This window comes from Euprymna scolopes, chromosome 27 (genome assembly GCF_053919585.1).
Source record: "Euprymna scolopes isolate OS-2025 chromosome 27, ASM5391958v1, whole genome shotgun sequence".
NCBI classification, from domain to species: Eukaryota; Metazoa; Mollusca; class Cephalopoda; order Sepiida; family Sepiolidae; genus Euprymna; species Euprymna scolopes.
In genome coordinates, this window is record NC_136508.1 from 114,745,635 (window position 1) to 114,764,486 (window position 18,852).

Below are 18,852 nucleotides of genomic sequence, written 5' to 3' on the forward strand. Positions count from 1 at the left end.
TCCTTAAAAAATTGGATATATTTATCCAATGTCCTTTCTTCTCCCTGTCGAAAGGGAAAAGTGTCACTTATTTCCTGGCCCTCGATACCAGACCATATTAGCAAGTAATTTAACTTTGTGTCTGAATCTACGTCTTTCATTGGGCCGTCGAAATATAAATGAACTTGCCTGATAAATCGGTCCATTGATTTGGCCAAATTTGAAGTGTTCCAATCGATTGTTGGAGGTGGTAGTTGCGAATATGTATTCATCGTCGATTGCGAGAAAAATACCGACACCACGTGTGTTTTGTATTAATTTTTTTTTAGATCCCGAAAATGTTCGTTTTTTTTTTTTTTTTTTTTTTTTTTAGGGTAATATTGTTACTATTCCTTTGATTCTTTAGAGGATCCCACTTCAGACACCATGTCGTGATAATACATTCTTTGGAAGCATTGATTAACAGACTCGAAGGTGGTGTAAATGCGTTCTTTATTGTCTAGTAGTAAACGTTGCACTGAGAAACAATGGCGGACGAGATTCATACGTCACGGGCCAAGGGGCATAACTCTAGGCGACTAATAGTCTCTTAGCCTATATTATGACAGTCAGTACTTTTTGACGGACCGTCTTTTTAAAAATCTACCAAAAATCAGGTAATTATCCGATCAATACGAAATTTTCAGCGATTATTAGGAGAAGAATGAACTTTATAACTGTGTACTTATTTTTCATAAACGATATTTATATATATATTTTTTTTGCTTACAACCCCCCCCCCTTGTTTTGAAGTAGGAACAAATATGCTTAAAATAATCATCTGAAACTGAACAAAACATATTGTGTTGTTGTAAGGGACAGAATTATAGATTAAAAAAAATTGTTTGCATACCTTATTTTGCCATCTGAATATCAGAACTTTGATTGTGTTTAATTATCCCGCTTTTGAGTTTTGAAGTGTGAAATTCGGTGAATATGTTAAGTAAAATAATTTATTTAAGTTAAGCAAAACAAAAAAAAATTTATTTTAATATTCATACGAAAAAAGCCATTTTAAAATTTTTGATAAATAAATTAACAATTTTTTTTAGCGAGCCGAATAATGCATGACCATTATTAAACAGGGCATGCTTTGAATAATCGATACAAAAAAAAATTCGATAAAAATTGTGCCCTTTGTGTTAAAAATAGCATCAAAATTTAATTAAAAATAGTAGAAAAAGCTTTACATTATTCTGTTTTCTATATGATAAAATTCAGGGTTTTATCTTTCTGGAAAAAAAAAAAGTTACTCAGAAATAATGGATTTTAATAAATGTAATTTAGTTTTAAAAAACAACAACAACTTGATTTTTCGGCCATTTTTGGCGGTGCCTAAACTGTTAAATAGTCGCAGAAACGTAAACTCATAAAAACTATTGTTTAAGTTTCTACTTTTTTTGTTCAATAAACTTGTGTGCACGAAAATTGTTTTGACAATAAATTAAAATCAACGTGAAATTCCTGTTCGTTTGTTTATGTTTTTTATCGTTTATCCTTTATCACTATCAATAACTCGTCTGTAAATGAAAGTGTAGTACCTGTTTTTGGTTTGTGTTGTTATACCTGTCGTGTTTATGTACTCATAACAACCATGTTTCGCATTATCATTATTATTGCAAGTTAAATGCAAGTTTTGCTTCTTGAATTGATGTGTAGTTTGACTGTGTATTATGAGTTGCATCATCCCATGAATTATATCCTCCTTTAATATGAATTTGATTAATAGCCAATCTGTAGCGCCGTTATTATGAAATGCCAAGTGATTTTTTTTTTTAAATTTAGAAAAAAGAAAAAAGAAAATTAATAAAGAAATCACAACAATTGTGAAGTATTTAAAAGTTTTAATCTAAACTTGCTTGTAAAACATTTTATAGGAAAACATTTCGACTAAGTCTTTGGGTCAATAACAAAGTGTAGTATTTGTTCTTCAGATGCTACACTTCAATTTCTTGTTCTCTGTCAGGCGAGGAGAAATCCTTCACGACTGAGACAATATTTATTGTTGTTCCTTTTCTCCACATTAAAAAACGACCCTGGTGTCTAACTCTATCCCGTGGAGAGGCATTGTAAATAGGAACTAATTAACAGACATTTTTACACGAGGAACGAAATAATAATTACACCGTCTTATTACGATGACCTTAAGTTCTTTGTTCTTTAGCAGTTGATTTGTTTCTTTAAATAATTTCACGTTTAAATCGTGTTTTTTATCTTTTAATTTTGATTTTTTTAAAAATATTTTTATATATTTTATTTCTTAATGAATTGACACACAAAACAAAAGTTGTATCAAAGTTTCTGTTTTGAACACGAAAAAAAAAAACGAATTCACCTCACTTTTTTTTCGTATTGAATTTCTGGAATGAAAGGTAAGTTATTTTCTTTTCTTTTCTTTTTTTTTTGTTTACAATTTCAGAAAATGCACCCAATAACTTTTTAAAAAAATGTTAAACATTAACATAAGTTTATTTTTCTATTGCAATCCAATAAAAATATGGATTCTGCTTTTAACAAACGTAAAAAAAAGTATGGATCTCCAATCAATAAAAATCTCCGCAGAAAATATTATTCAATCTGACATTTAGATTTTTTTAATCAGAAATTTTATTTTTAGTTAAATTTATGCGATTTAAAAATGATAATGTTTATCATAAACACAATAATTTAATTCAAATATGGTTGAATTGTAACTTAGCACAAAAATTGCTTTTGCGGTTTTTAATTGTTTTAATATTTTAAGAAAATATTGAATACACTTATTTAGTATTATTATTACTCTTTTATCCAATATTTTAGATTTAAGAATGTGATCATATTCTTCTATAAAGTTTACATAAAATGATCACCCATTTAGTGGCCATCACTTCAAAATTCTAAATCTGCTTTTATTGGCTAATAAGTTTCAATAACCTTAAAAATATCCGCAAAGAAATTTTAAAAATATAATTTTTATTTAAGATTTTAGAGTAAGATATCATTTTGCTATATGAATTTATTGTAAAATGATCACCCATTTAATGACCAGTTAACAATCAACAAGACATGTAATTGTTCCATGATTCAATTTTTTGTGGCAGAGGAGAATTGACTTTTGCTTTTTTTAGTTGTTTTTTTTTTTTCATTCTGTATTTTCATGTAACAATTTAATAAACAAAACATACCATAAAATATCATTCTGTATTTTTATGTAACAATTTAATAAACAAAACATACCATAAAATATCATTCTGTATTTTTATGTAACAATTTAATAAACAAAACATACTATAAAATATTATTCTGTATTTTCATGTAACAATTTAATAAACAAAACATACCATAAAATATCATTCTGTATTTTTATGTAACAATTTAATAAACAAAACATACCATAAAATATCATTCTGTATTTTCATGTAACAATTTAATAAACAAAACATACTATAAAATATTATTCTGTATTTTCATGTAACAATTTAATAAACAAAACATACCATAGAATATCATTCTGTATTTTCATGTAACAATTTAATAAAGAAAACATACCATAAAATGTCATTCTGTATTTTCATGTAACAATTTAATAAACAAAATATACCATAAAATATTATTCTGTATTTTCATGTAACAATTTAATAAACAAAGCATACCATAAAATATCATTCTGTATTTTCATGTAACAATTTAATAAACAAAACATACCATAAAATATCATTCTGTATTTTTATGTAACAATTTAATAAACAAAACATACCATAAAATATCATTCTGTATTTTTATGTAACAATTTAATAAACAAAACATACTATAAAATATCATTCTGTATTTTTATGTAACAATTTAATAAACAAAACATACTATAAAATATCATTCTGTATTTTTATGTAACAATTTAATAAACAAAACATACCATAGAATATCATTCTGTATTTTCATGTAACAATTTAATAAAGAAAACATACCATAAAATGTCATTCTGTATTTTCATGTAACAATTTAATAAACAAAATATACCATAAAATATTATTCTGTATTTTCATGTAACAATTTAATAAACAAAACATACCATAAAATATCATTCTGTATTTTCATGTAACAATTTAATAAACAAAACATACCATAAAATATCATTCTGTATTTTTATGTAACAATTTAATAAACAAAACATACCATAAAATATCATTCTGTATTTTTATGTAACAATTTAATAAACAAAACATACCATAAAATATCATTCTGTATTTTTATGTAACAATTTAATAAACAAAACATACTATAAAATATTATTCTGTATTTTCATGTAACAATTTAATAAACAAAACATACCATAAAATATCATTCTGTATTTTTATGTAACAATTTAATAAACAAAACATACCATAAAATATCATTCTGTATTTTCATGTAACAATTTAATAAACAAAACATACTATAAAATATTATTCTGTATTTTCATGTAACAATTTAATAAACAAAACATACCATAGAATATCATTCTGTATTTTCATGTAACAATTTAATAAAGAAAACATACCATAAAATGTCATTCTGTATTTTCATGTAACAATTTAATAAACAAAATATACCATAAAATATTATTCTGTATTTTCATGTAACAATTTAATAAACAAAACATACCATAAAATATCATTCTGTATTTTCATGTAACAATTTAATAAACAAAACATACCATAAAATATCATTCTGTATTTTTATGTAACAATTTAATAAACAAAACATACCATAAAATATCATTCTGTATTTTTATGTAACAATTTAATAAACAAAACATACCATAAAATATAATTCTGTATTTTCATGTAACAATTTAATAAACAAAAATACCATAAAATAACATTCTGTATTTTCATGTAAAAATTTAATAAACAAAACATACCATAAAATATCATTTTGTATTTTCATGTAACAATTTAATAAACAAAACATACCATAAAATATTGTACAAAATAAACCTTTGCATAAAATGACAACATCACAGTTATTAGCTGTCTTTCTACCAGTATTTTGTTAGATTTTTGATTGTTTGCTATTATCGAGACCCCAAAGATGACTTGTCTCATGTAAGTTTTTGTCCTTAGTTCTAACGTAAGGTTTGAAAATAATAATTTTCAAATTAAATAAACACTTCAAATAAAGTTAAAACAACACTCATAATTTAGAACACCATATTTTTTTGAAATCAAAACATTAAAACAAAGAAAGCTGTGACAAATTTTTGTTACTGTAACAAAGTTGATAACATTAATAAAACAAAATGTAGAGTTTACGCAACTATTAAGAGAAAAACCAACGAAGCCACAATGTTTTCATTAGATGAAAATATTTTAAAAAAGAAGTTCGTCAATTTGTTTTTTCTTTATTAAAAAGTAAATATTATGGCAAGGTTATTAAGAAATTAGTTTTTAACCTTTAAAAGCTTCCCAGAATGAAACTAATAAAACAAGGATGAAACTTTTAAAGCTGAGGCGACTTTTTTTTACTGTAACAAATCTTACATTATTAATAACACCAACATGTAGTTTTTAACTTTACAAAACATGAAAAGGCGATGATAGTTGTTTCTACATTTTTTTATGACTTAATAAGAGATTAAATGTGACGATACAAAATTATTGTTTTTTTTTTTTAGAAAAAAACTTTTTAATAAAACAAAGATTAAAATATAAAAAAGAAGGCTGTGGCAACTTCTTTATTTTACTGAACAACATATTAAAAATACCAACATCTAGTAAATCGCAGTTTTCGTTTAATATAAATTACAAAACCATTGCAACTAGATTATCATGAAAATAAGAAAAGAAGTTGACCTTTACATCTTACTACAATGTTTCTGCCATTTCTGAGACTGAAACTCAATTAGTCGGTGATATACTGGATGTAATACGTACATATTGAATTACCTGTCAATTTATTAGAATGACCTTAATAACCAGTTATTTTCATCAACAGTTTTACACAATGTATTTATATTTTAATCAAAGAAAATATATATTTAACAAAATATAACAGTATGAGGATTGCATTATATTTAACAAAATCAATTTAAACTGTTCTAATAAATTTCAATTTTCAATTACTTTATAAAGTAACTTTTCTCTTTAAATATAAATATATATATATATATATATTTTTAATAGAAATGGTAATTAATAAAAACCTGAAGAAAGTGCTCAATACTGTTGTAGAGCAAATATGCATTTTATTTTTTATTACCGGCCAAAAAAAAAAAAACGGGCGGGTAGCTGAAACAATAATGTAACTTAACAGAACGATACAGTAATAAAAAATAAAACGTGTATATATATATATATATATATATATATGAGATATGAATACACGAACAAAAACATTGGTCTAATATAGATTTTTAGAATTCCAAACATGAAATTATTACTCTCGCAAGAATATATCAAGTTTACAATTGTCTAAAATTTGCAAAATGTTGTGACTGTTCTTTAAAAATTAACTATTTAAATATCCTTAAAATTGTTGTCATAAATTAAATTCAAACATATTTCAACATTTTCTAAAGACATGATATGTGAAACGCATACAATTCTCAGTGGCATAACATCAATTTAATTGTTGAATAAAATATTCTGTAAAACAGCAAAGATGATAATTAATGACAACATAGGTCATCAGTTTTTGTTGAATAGTAACTGAAAACATCTTGCAATATCAATCCGACATCTCTGGAAACACCTCTTTACAAAGCACTGGTATCTACGAATCATTTTCTTCAAAGTTTTAAAAACGACACACAAAATAGTTTTGGCAAATAACAAATAGGATCCTGAACAGAAGTGTGCGTTCTATGCCGCCAATTATCAATGGACCAGAGGTCATCTTCTCAGCTTCAGACAAGCCCAAACTATTTGCAAAGAACTTTGCAGCTAATTCTACCCTGTGCGCCGAAGGCCATCAACTCCCCATATTTCCTCCTATAATACAGAACATGCTAGGTAACATACAAATATCTGTGCATGAGGTCGCCAAGCTAATCAAGAACCTTGATTCCACTAAAGCTACTAGCCCTGATGGCATCCCAATTATAGTGTTAAAAAAATCCAATGCACACTACATGTGTTTTTATTATGTGAAGTGGATATAGTCTTTATACAACAAATGTTAATGGAAACAAAAAAATGAGTTGTCGAAACTGTTTCTATCAGATTAAGGTTGATGAGTCACACAGAAAATGATAATCATCCTATATGACTCATATATGACTAACCAACCAACATCATCCTATATGACTCATATATGACACTAACCAACCAATATCATCCTATATGACTCAATAGCCAACCAATTTTAAGGGTAAATCGATTTACCATGTGATTTGTTACACACTCTCTTCATTAATTCATCTATAGACACTTTTTTTTCCTTTGAAAAATCATATTTAACTGATAATATTATGACGTCATACCACCTCAGTCTGCATCTAATAAACCATATGTAAAATGTTAGCAGCTGATCATGCTGGATTTAATGCATAAACAGTGAATAATGTGGGTGTGAATTTATTAGAATGACCTTAATAATAATTACATAACAGCTGTTAAACGTTTATTTTTAATCTAAGAAAATCTATATTTAACAAAATGTAACAGTATGAGGATCACATTACATTTGACAAAAATCAATTTTAATTCTTCTAAGTTGTAATTTACAATTAACTTATCAAGTAACTTAAAATGTCAATCGTTACATCTTTTTATATATATATATATATATATATATATATATATATATATATATATATATAATTAAATAGTATGGGATTTCTTTGTGTAGGGATAGAGTTATGTTTGTCAGCAGTCCATATACATTTTTTCAGATATGAATATATGAAAAAAAAAACATGTCTAATACAGATTTGTAGATTATAAATATTAAATAATTACTCTAGCAAAAATATATAAAGTCTACAATTGTTTAAAATTTGTTAAAAAGTTTTTGACAGAATTCAATTTCAATTCTAATAAATTTTAATTTTAATTTGCACTTACTTTATCTAGTAACTTATCTATGAAAATGTCAATAGTTACATCTTTATCTAATATATATATATATATATATATATATATATATATATGTATATATATATATATATATAATATAATATAGTACGGGATTATTTTGCATATGGATTGAGTTGTGTTGCACAAAAGTCCATTTTAATTGTTTTAATTAACTTTAGTTTGCAATAAACTCATCAATAAGCTATGCCTAACAATGTCGTCTCTTCCTTTCTCTTCCTTTATCTTTTGAAATATCGAAGAATTGCATGTACTAGAAAATGGACTTAAAACGTAATTTTTTGTGTTCCACTAAGAAATGCAAGTTCTATTTATTCGAGCATTTCAAAAGTTACACCTTATCAACGTTCTTATGCAGTGATAAAAAGGTTGAAAACATTTTTTTTCAATTTTGGCGGATTTAAAGTATTTTTTTTATAGAATAAGAACATAACTTTTATTTTTTAAAGTTTGTATTCATAGATTAGCGTTTAATTGATGCAACACAATAAAGCATATTGTAAACAGGAGCAGATATGAATGAATATATAAAAGGAAATAACAAAGGTCAACCATTGAAATTATTACTCTCGCAAAAATATATCAATTTTACAATTGTCTTAAACTTGTTTAAAAGATTTTGACTGTTCTTTAAAAAATAACTATTAACATTAAATAAAATATGTTGTCATAAATATAATTCAAACATATTTCAACATTTTCTAAGGACATTACATGTGAAACACATACAATTCTCAGTGGCATAACATCAATTTAATGGTTGAATAAAGTGTTCTTTAAAATAGCAAAGATGATAATGACAACATGGGTCATTAGTTTTTGTTGCATATTGATAGTGTGGATGAAACCGTCTTGCAATATCGATGCAACATCTCTGGGAACACTTCTATACAAAGCACTGAACAACTTGTGCTCCACTTCAAATCGAATAATTTTATCCTTTCGAAGTTTTATAAACCACAAACAAAATATTATCATATACAAAATTGTTAGGTAAGTTTGTCTAATCCAATGCACACTACATAGTGTATTATTATGAGAAGGGGATATAATCTTTATACAATGAATGTTAATGGAGACAAGAAACTGAGTTGTCAAAACTATGACCTTGACCTTCACTGAGGTGCACGACTTATATGACCTTCACCGAGGTGTGTGACTTGACACAAAAAAAAACAGCTTCTTAATTAACTGCTAACGCACGCATCACTGTAACGTCCAATGACAACAACAACAACCTTCTCACTCGACCTGCCTTTTATACCACTCTCTCAATCCCTCCTCTTGCGCATGCACCCGGAGATTCCTGACAACCTCAAGACTTCCGCTTATAAAAACCCAAGTTTTGTTGTTGTGCATGCCTACACAAGGCACAAACACGTGGGCGTTTGTTTTTTTGGTAAGTACTACACTCCCCCCTGATCTAATCATCACATAGAGTGCACTCCGGGGGGTGGCCTCTTAGTTCATTGGCTTCTGCAAAGGGTGGTATTTACAATCTCGGATTCAGGTTCTGGTTCTGGTTCTGAGTGTGGTTCTGGTTCTGGTTCTGATCCTGCCTGATCAGACGAACTACAACTACCACTCTCTTGCTCGATGACCTCACTTATCAGCAGCTCATCATCTGATGATTCATTGCTCTCTGTAGCTGTGGGATGTACTTCACTAGCTGGGCGAAGATGGCGCACATGGCGTGGGGTTCCATCAACAAGGACCGACTGCTGGCTGACCATTCCAGATATTCATCCTCGCTTGAACTTAGTGGTGCACCGGTTTCCACAGGGGGTCTAACCCAAACTGGATCCCCTACCTTGTATTTGTCATGACTCTCCTCGTCGATTGGCTGGACAGTGTCAATGCCCTTTATCCTAACACGGTATGTGTGTATGGCATTGGCCGGTGCTGTTGCTAGTGCCTTCCCATCCTTTGGTGTGATGTTATACCAATACGTGGCCTCCGTAATGGTGCATTGCTTTCTGGCAGCAATTCTCTTGATGCTGCGATGGCTCCTCTCAGCAATGCCATTCCCTGATGGCACATGAGCACATCGCAGTCGTAGTCGGATACCCCACTCATTCAACAACTGCTGAACTTGGTGGCTACAAAAAGCAGCATCGTTGTCCATCAATATCTCTTCCGGCGCACCTCGCTCAGAAGAGATAGATGACAGTTGGCGGACAACATTCGCTGACTCCTGCCTGGTCATTTGCCTCCACACCGCAAAACGAGTGGGTCCACAGTCAATAAGGGTAAGAAAGGGCTTACCACTGTAATGGGTAATATCCATCGCTACTCGTTGCCACACATGCTCAACCTCCAATCGCCCCTTCTGCCATTGCTCAGGTGCAGGATCGATAGACTGGCATGCCTCACAGTGCTTGATGATCTGCCTGACATCCACCCTTGTCACTGCCGGATCAACACGCCTCGCAAAATACACAGTTCTTTTGATACCTGGATGTCCACTCTGCACATGGATTCTTTGTATTTGGCATGAGCTAATCGCGCCAACTGCGCAAGATCGCGCAGCAAACTCCACGCCTGTCTTCACAGCTTCATACCATTTGTGAGGCACACAGGTTAGTTGGTCTGCACAATTACAGTGTGATACCACAAACGTTACACTCACCAACAGGTCATACTCTGATAACAGACTCTTCAGGGTGTTTAGCCTCCGCCGGATTAACATCTCACTGGCTGCCTTAGTGCGGACTCTCGTTTGTCCCGAAAGAGTGTCGGACACCCAGTAGTAGATGCAGAGAGAATCCGTGCACAAGTGTAACTTCTTTGACTGCCATTGCAGTGCCAGATTTAAACCCTTCACAACAGCATCCAGTTCTGCCAGGTTGATGTGTTGAGCATCATTCATGAGACGCAGCCAGCACGCGTCTTCAATTATGTTTCCACGTTGCTCCAATAACACTCCCAATTCCAAAGAACTAGCATCAACCCACACATTCACAGTGTCCCCATCGACACACCATTCTCCACGGGCCGGGTCCTCCTTGTTAACTCTCTCTAGGGTTTCTGTCGTCATCAGAGTTAGAAGAGTATCATCAGATACATCATCCCAACCTGTAGTTACTAAACTTGCCCTGCGTTTGATGACGCCCACAGCGGCTCAGAGCCAGCCACACGCTGGTAAGTGACCAATAAGTTTCCCACACAAGGAAAAAATAGTCCGCCGCATAATAACATCAGGGATGTTTGGAATCTCACTGCCACGCCTCCATCGTAAGATACAATCTTTCCTGCAAACGTCCAATCCTAATACCCATGTTCCATCTCTCAGACGTTCGGGATCCTTGCACTCCAACGCGAATTGAGCTAACTTTTCTCTGACGTGCAACGCAGATTGTATATCTTCATTGACGTACACATCGTCAATATAGGCCGATGTTGCGTCCTCAGTGGTCTTTTCCTGGGACAACACTGCATTTACAATGGTCTTCATGATTTGCGGTGCCACATTCAGCCCAAAGCCAAGTCGAGTAAGGCAGTATCTCTGACCCCGGAACCACACTGTCTGGAACGGCCACAATGTCTCATCCACTCGCACCTGCAAATAAGCCTTCCGCAAGTCTACTATAGACACATTGAAGCCCTTCTGGCGCCATTCTCTCAGCTTGCTGGTGCACACGTCAGCATCGGCAGTGTATGTCTCAATGTATCTATTGAGTTCACAATAGTCCAGCACCGGACGAACTTTTGATTTGTTATGCTGGACTACCGCCATTAAGAGAATCAGACCCTTGGGTGGTCCCAGCTTGTTGGGATAGGGGATCAGCCATCCATCCTGGATCCATGCCTCAAGTTCCTTTTCGTATTCATTATGGGCCTTGTCGGGTATCGAGTACTCTGCAATGCTAATCTTGAGTTCGGTTGGCGCCCTTCTTTCTGTCCACTTCCACAATGCAGTCCATGCTTTTTGGTAAGGGTCGTAGTCCACCTTAAAATCAGGCCGATCAATGTGAACTGCAGCACACACTGGGATTTCCAAAAATCGCACAGTCCCATCTCTTCCGATAACAACTCCCCCAAGTGCCTTAATAGTATCATATTCCAATAGTACATCGAATCCCAGCAAATCCCTTTGCATCACCAGCACATTAATGTCTGCAGCCACACTAGAGTCTGTGTGGACTTTGACAGTTCCGGCTCCACAGCAAGTTTGCATATTGCCACCTATTGTGGTTACTTTGATGTTCTGCTTTGTCCAGTTTCGACACAACTTGGCACTCATGATGGTGTGTGAGCATCGGCAGTGTATGCCTCAATGTATCTCTTGAGTTCACGATAGTCCAGCACTGGACGAACTTTTGATTTGTTATGTTGGACTACCGCCATTAAGAGAGTCAGACCCTTGGGTGGTCCCAGCTTGTTGACACAACTTGGCACTCATGATGGTGTGTGAGCACCCGGAGTCGAGAAGAGCTGAACAAGGTACTTGGTCCACGTACACATTTATTGTCGGTTGTGCCTCAATTAAATCTTGTCCGGGGAACAGAGCGGTGCTGACATCCTGCCCCCTGATACATTTCCCGCACAATTTTGGGATAAATGTCCATAACTGCAACATTGGAAACAGCGCAGGCTCTCCTGCCCCTTGTTAGTACAACTTCTTACGAAATGACCTCGCTGGCCACAGCAGAAACATCTCCCATTGGTCGTGGGTCTCAAACTGGGACTCCTTTCAGTATTACTCTTGGCTGCCTGCGCCATCATTACAACCGGTTCCCTCAGGTCCTCCTCATCTCTGATAATGGCTCGAGCGCATTCTAACAAATGTTCCATGGGCGTTAAAGATACGCTGGTGGAAGCCTTCAACAGTTGCTTAACATGGGTGGGAAGGCCGGCCACAAACGCATATGCCAGTGTTTGCTCTGACACTTCATTGCCAAATAGAACTGCAAGTTTCTTCTGCTCTGCGAAGATATCCACGGTTTCTCCTGGCATGAGCTTCCTAGAGGCAAATGTTTTGTAGGCCATGCAGGGATCCATGGCAAGTGCCTTGTATAAAGAATTTTTTATACAGGTAACATCAGCCTTCTCCACGGCACTAAGTTGCTGATATACACTCAGGGCGCCTCCAGCCAATCTCAGGGGAATCACGGTATGCACCCCCTTCACTTCACAGAGGTTGCAGGTCAGCTCAACCCTTTTGACCCAGTCGACAACAGAAGTGGATCCGTCGAATTCGGGTATCAGTTTTAAATCAAACTTTGCCCCAGCCATAGTTGTCCAGAAAAAGAGACAAAATGAAATAGCTGAAATAGCTTATGACCTTGACCTTCACTGAGGTGCACGACTTATATGACCTTCACCGAGGTGTGCGACTTGATACAAAATAACAGCTTCTTAATTAACTGCTAACGCACGCATCACTGTAACGTCCAATGACAACAACAACAACCTTCTCACTCGACCTGCCTTTTATACCACTCTCTCAAAAACTGATTCTATCAGATTAAGTTTGATGAGTAAGACAGAAAATCATAATCATCTGGTGTCAATGCGATATATATATATATATATATATATATATATGTATATATATATATATATATATATATATATATATATATATATATTTCGGTTTTATAAGGATATAAATCATAAAACACGCAAGAAATATTTTCAACTATTTTGTAACGTGTTTAATATGAATTTTTGTAGATAAAATCAATCTAGATATTGGGTTCAATCCAAAAATATTAATAACAATAAACAGACATAATATAAATATTTGAATGCAATATAAATATGTTTCTCTTTCACAAGCATTTAATCATAAAAAACGCAAGAAATATTTTCAACAGAACTATATCTTCAGAAACACATGTATTGAGTGCTCTTTTTTTGAAACGTGTCTCAATTAACATTTTTGGGTCAAATTAATCTAGATATTGTGAGTTCACTCCAAAATATTTACAACAATAAACAAACGGATTATGCAATGAATTTATAAGAAAAATCCAATAATATTAATAACAATAAAGAGACAAATATTAATATTAGAATATTAAATCTATAAGCAAGATCCAATAATATAGATAATTAATCTAGATATGGTGAGTTCAAACCAATAATATTGACAATAAAGTGACACAATACTAATATTTGAATGTAAATACTAAAAATATTGAATTTCATTTTATGTTACAGATGTTCCTGGGTGGACCCTAGTATTCAATTGTAAAAACATTTGAAAACATAAGACATCTTAAAGGTAATAAACTTTTGTTCAAATAAACAAAAATACCATAATAGATCAAAAAGTAAAAAAAAATTTGGAAAGAAAAGTATATGGCTTTAAGAAGACAATATTTTCTACAATACCGGAAACTATAGAAAAACTAAGAAAACTTTCGTAGAAATGCTAAATCCTTTGATATAGCAATTTGCAAAGATCGCTCAGTTGAAATATATAAAACTGTGGACAAATTTTTCGCATCTGCTAGGCTGCTTTATCTTCAGTTTTAACAAGTAAATAAGAAAATTGTATAAAAAAGTTATAACCAATGTGTGTAGTATATTTCTGGTCTGAAAAACTATTTATTGAGACATTAATTAATTAACCCAGCGTTACAATCTTCAAATGAAGAAAATTGGAAAAAATCATTTATTGGAAATGCCACATTTATGTAGATTTAATATGAAGTGGATAGATATAAATGATAAAACATAAAATACACACATCCTAGAGAAAAATAAAGTGTGTTGTTATCAAGTATCAGATTTAGTTAAACATATTATAATTCACACTTGAGAAAAGCTAAATTCTTCAAGTGTGGTAATATTTTTATTTCAATAATTAAACGTTAGTTACAAAAATTAGAACTCGCACGATGGAAAATCCACATTATTGTGAAGTGTGCGATTATTCTTGTGATAGAAAATCAACGTTAATGAAACATGTGCGAACTCACACTGGTGAAAAGCCACATACTTGTGAAGTATGCACATATTCTTTTTCTGAAAAATCAAATTTAGTGAAGCATATCAGAACTCACACTGGTGAAAAGCCATATACTTGTGAACTATGTGGACATTCTTTTTCTAACTCATCAGGGTTAGTCGTACATATGAGAACTCACACTGGGGAAAGGCCACATACGTGTGAAGTGTGTGGATATTCTTGTTCTCAAAAATCAAAGTTAGTAATACATGTAAGAAGTCACACTGGGGAGAAACCATATTCTTGAGAAGTGTGTGAATATTCTTGTTCGGACAAAACATCTTTAGTGAGACATATGAGAACTCACACGGGGGAAAAGCAACATTCTTGTGAAATACGTGGATATTCAAGTTATCAAAAATCAGGCTTAGTCAACCATATGAGAACTCACACTCGCGAAAAGCCACATATTTGTGAAGTGTGTGGACATTGTTGTTCTCATAAATCGAAGTTAGTAATACATATGAGAACTCACACTGGCGAAAAGCCATATACTTGTGAAGTGTGTGAATATTCTTGTTCTCAAAAATCAAAGTTAGTATTTCATATGAGAACTCACACTGGTGAAAAGCCACATTGTTGTGAAGTGTGTAATTATTCTAGTTCTGACAAATCAAATTTAATGAAACACATGAGAACTCACACTGGTGAAAAGCCACATTGTTGTGAAGTGTGTAATTATTCTAGTTCTGACAAATCAAATTTAATGAGACACATGAGAACTCACTCAACAATAACAACAATTGCTGGTTCTGCCACACAGAAGTAAAGAGTGTGCATCACATTACATCTATTTGTAACGTTTGGGAATGACTACTATACAATGCGACACAATGGAGTGTGTACATAACTCCACTGGAAAATCTGCAAAAACTTGCATATCAAATGTAGTTGCAAGTCTGTGGAACATGTACTAGGAAGAACGGTTTGAAATAAGTTAGACATCATCCACTATGACTTGGAAATTTTACAGCTACATACCTCGAAAACGAGGATATTAAGCTGAACATATATGGGATAAGAGGGAGAAAATAGCAACTCAATTTGAAGTAAGCATCCCTAATTGTAAACTTGCTTGCATCAAACTTGAAGCAGTCACTTTTCAGTGCACTGCTTACAGCTGCTTTTCATGGTATGGAGGGAAACAGTGCATTCCTTGAAAGGGCTGCTCAGTTACTCAAGGGTCTGTCAAGTTCCTTGGCTGTTCGATCAGAAGGAAGACGACTATATAGCCTTATCCACCTGTTTGCAGGTTTGCGTGTGCTACATCGAAACGTTTCTGTTACTACAGTCGACTCTGTGTCTGCGCTCGTTTTTATGAGACAACTAAACTATGCAGAGCGGTCATTGAAGCACATTCCTCCAGATTATAGCCAGTTCATTGCAGAAGCCAATTCACCACAGTTCATTACAGATTTTGCAGCTGCCATTGCACAAACACAGCATTCACTTCGCCAGTTCATAAGTCATAATTCAAATGCAAATGGGCAAAATATGTATAGATGCTAGAAGTCATTGTAAGAGAGTAATAACCACAGCTAAAAGAATACATGTTGAAGTAGCCAGGGAACACAGAATCATAGAAGATAGGAACTCGCTATTTCTGGGAAATTATAATAGTGTAGTGAATAAAGGACAATCACTAATTTCCTTAATATCTAACAAATAAACTCACACTGGGGGAAAACCACATTAATGCTGTCTGAGTACTAGCTGCTGAATTCATTCATTTGGGAGACTTTGGCGATCATTTTGAATTTGTCGTTATTGATTGTGACAAGTTCCATTTTCTGGATTGCATTTGCTCCAAGGAAGGCATGGAAATTCTCTTTCACAATAACAAACTTGACTGCATATTTTTGTCCAGTTTTGGGGTTTATCATTTTTACTCGACACTCTCCCAATGACTTCACTTCTGTTCCATTCCACATGACAAGAGTCTTAATTGAATGATCCAGTGTTTTTTCCAATTCTGATTCAGTATGTTCGCGGGCACTCCACTATCGAGCTGAAAGGCAATTGGTTTTCATAATGTTGGGTTTTGACAGTCTGCACCTCCTTTTTCCTTGATACTTTGCATTTCACGGCAAAGTGGTTTTCGCCTTACATTTATAACAGGTTTTACAAAGGCAGGACATAACTCTTTGCTCGCTCCATGCCGCAATGCACATGCCCAGCACTCTCTGTCAGATTGTGTCTTTCCCCTGGGTTTAAAATCAACCTTGTTAACCTTTTCAGGCCTTAGGATTCTAGATTGGACTGTAGCATTTTCAGACAACATATTTTTGTAAGTCTGTCTTATTTTCAATAACTCAGCTTGTGTCTGGGGGTTGTGTACTCCCAGTACTACGTGATCTCTTAGTACTGATTAAACACAATTGTTGCAAAAAATTGCACGGTTTTATCAACGTCCGAAGTGCCGGAATGAAGGATTCCACAGTCTCTAATTCTCCTCGGTTTCTAGAATGAAATACGTAACGCTCGTAGGTTTCATTTGTTTCCCCTATAGCATATTTATCAAATGCCTGAATTTCAGTGGGTGTACATTTGTCTTTGGGTGTTGAAAACTGAAACCCGTAGTAAACTCTCGATGTGTCGTCTCCCAACATATGAAGTAAAGGTGCCCTCTGATATTGTAATGACTGTTTCGTCAAACATATAATAATGGCGTAGTTATACTATTTCAGTTTAAACAACTTCAAATTCGCCGCTAAATTATCTCTCATACATAGGGGCGTCTACATAACGTACATATAAATTAGAATTTGAAACAAGAACAATAAAGTTGCTTATCTGTTTCTGCAAATAACTTTTCACTTGTTATTCTTTTCTACATCTTGGGCTCTTTCCATCCCACCGCTGCCGCCAGTGATCTTGGGTATATGCATATCCGTAGGCTTCCATTTTTCTTAGCTACTAGTGCTAATGAAGAAGAAAAAGAAATAAGGCACCAGTGAACTGAAGCCGACTACGCTCTCATGTTGTTGGGCCAAACGCGTTCAATTCCTGACAATGCCTAATTCACACAAACCAAAGAAGAGAGGAGGAGAAAGACGACGAAGATGCCTGCCCTGACCCTCTCCATCGTCTAAAAGATAAGTTACATTTTACGAACATTCATTCCTTGTCAATTCATACATACCTACAAACATTTTACGAACATTCATTCCTTGTCAATTCATACATACCTACAAACAGTTTACGAACATTCATTCCTTGTCAATTCATACATACCTACAAACATTTTACGAACATTCATTTCTTGTCAATTCATACATACCTACAAATAGTTTACGAACATTCATTCCTTGTCAATTCATACATACCTACAAACATTTTACGAACATTCATTCCTTGTCAATTCATACATACCTACAAACATTTTACAAACATTCATTCCTTGTCAATTCATACATACCTACAAACATTTTACGAACATTCATTCCTTGTCAATTCATACATACCTACAAACATTTTACGAACATTCATCTCCTTTGTTAAATCACATTCCATCCTACGAACACTTTGCCTCTCCTAATACAAATTGTTGGTAGTAAATAAAATCGGTTCTCAACCTTCAATATTCGTCTGTCTTTAATTATATGGAGTCAGAATCTACACACTTGCAACGTTATTCATATCAGGTATTCTTGGTTGCGGCCTCTATGGCATCCTTTCCTTCCCCCTAATCCTCTCATAAATATCCAGGCCATAAATATTACGAATTATTATTTTTTAAAAATAAATAAAAATTATTAAAGTTTTAAAATAAAAAAAATATGTAAGTAATATTTAATAAACTGTGGAGGGATTCTGGTCACATGT

The 18,852-nt window shown here is 33.0% G+C and overlaps 1 long non-coding RNA gene across 1 annotated transcript; it reads left to right on the top strand.

Moving 5' to 3' along the window:
- The first annotated feature begins 1,884 nt into the window (after positions 1 to 1,884).
- On the top strand, positions 1,885 to 18,608 carry LOC145249077 (uncharacterized). Its single transcript, XR_013863472.1, has 2 exons — positions 1,885 to 2,390; positions 14,235 to 18,608. It is a non-coding gene; the product is annotated as an uncharacterized LOC145249077 (long non-coding RNA).
- Positions 18,609 to 18,852: the final 244 nt, after the last annotated feature.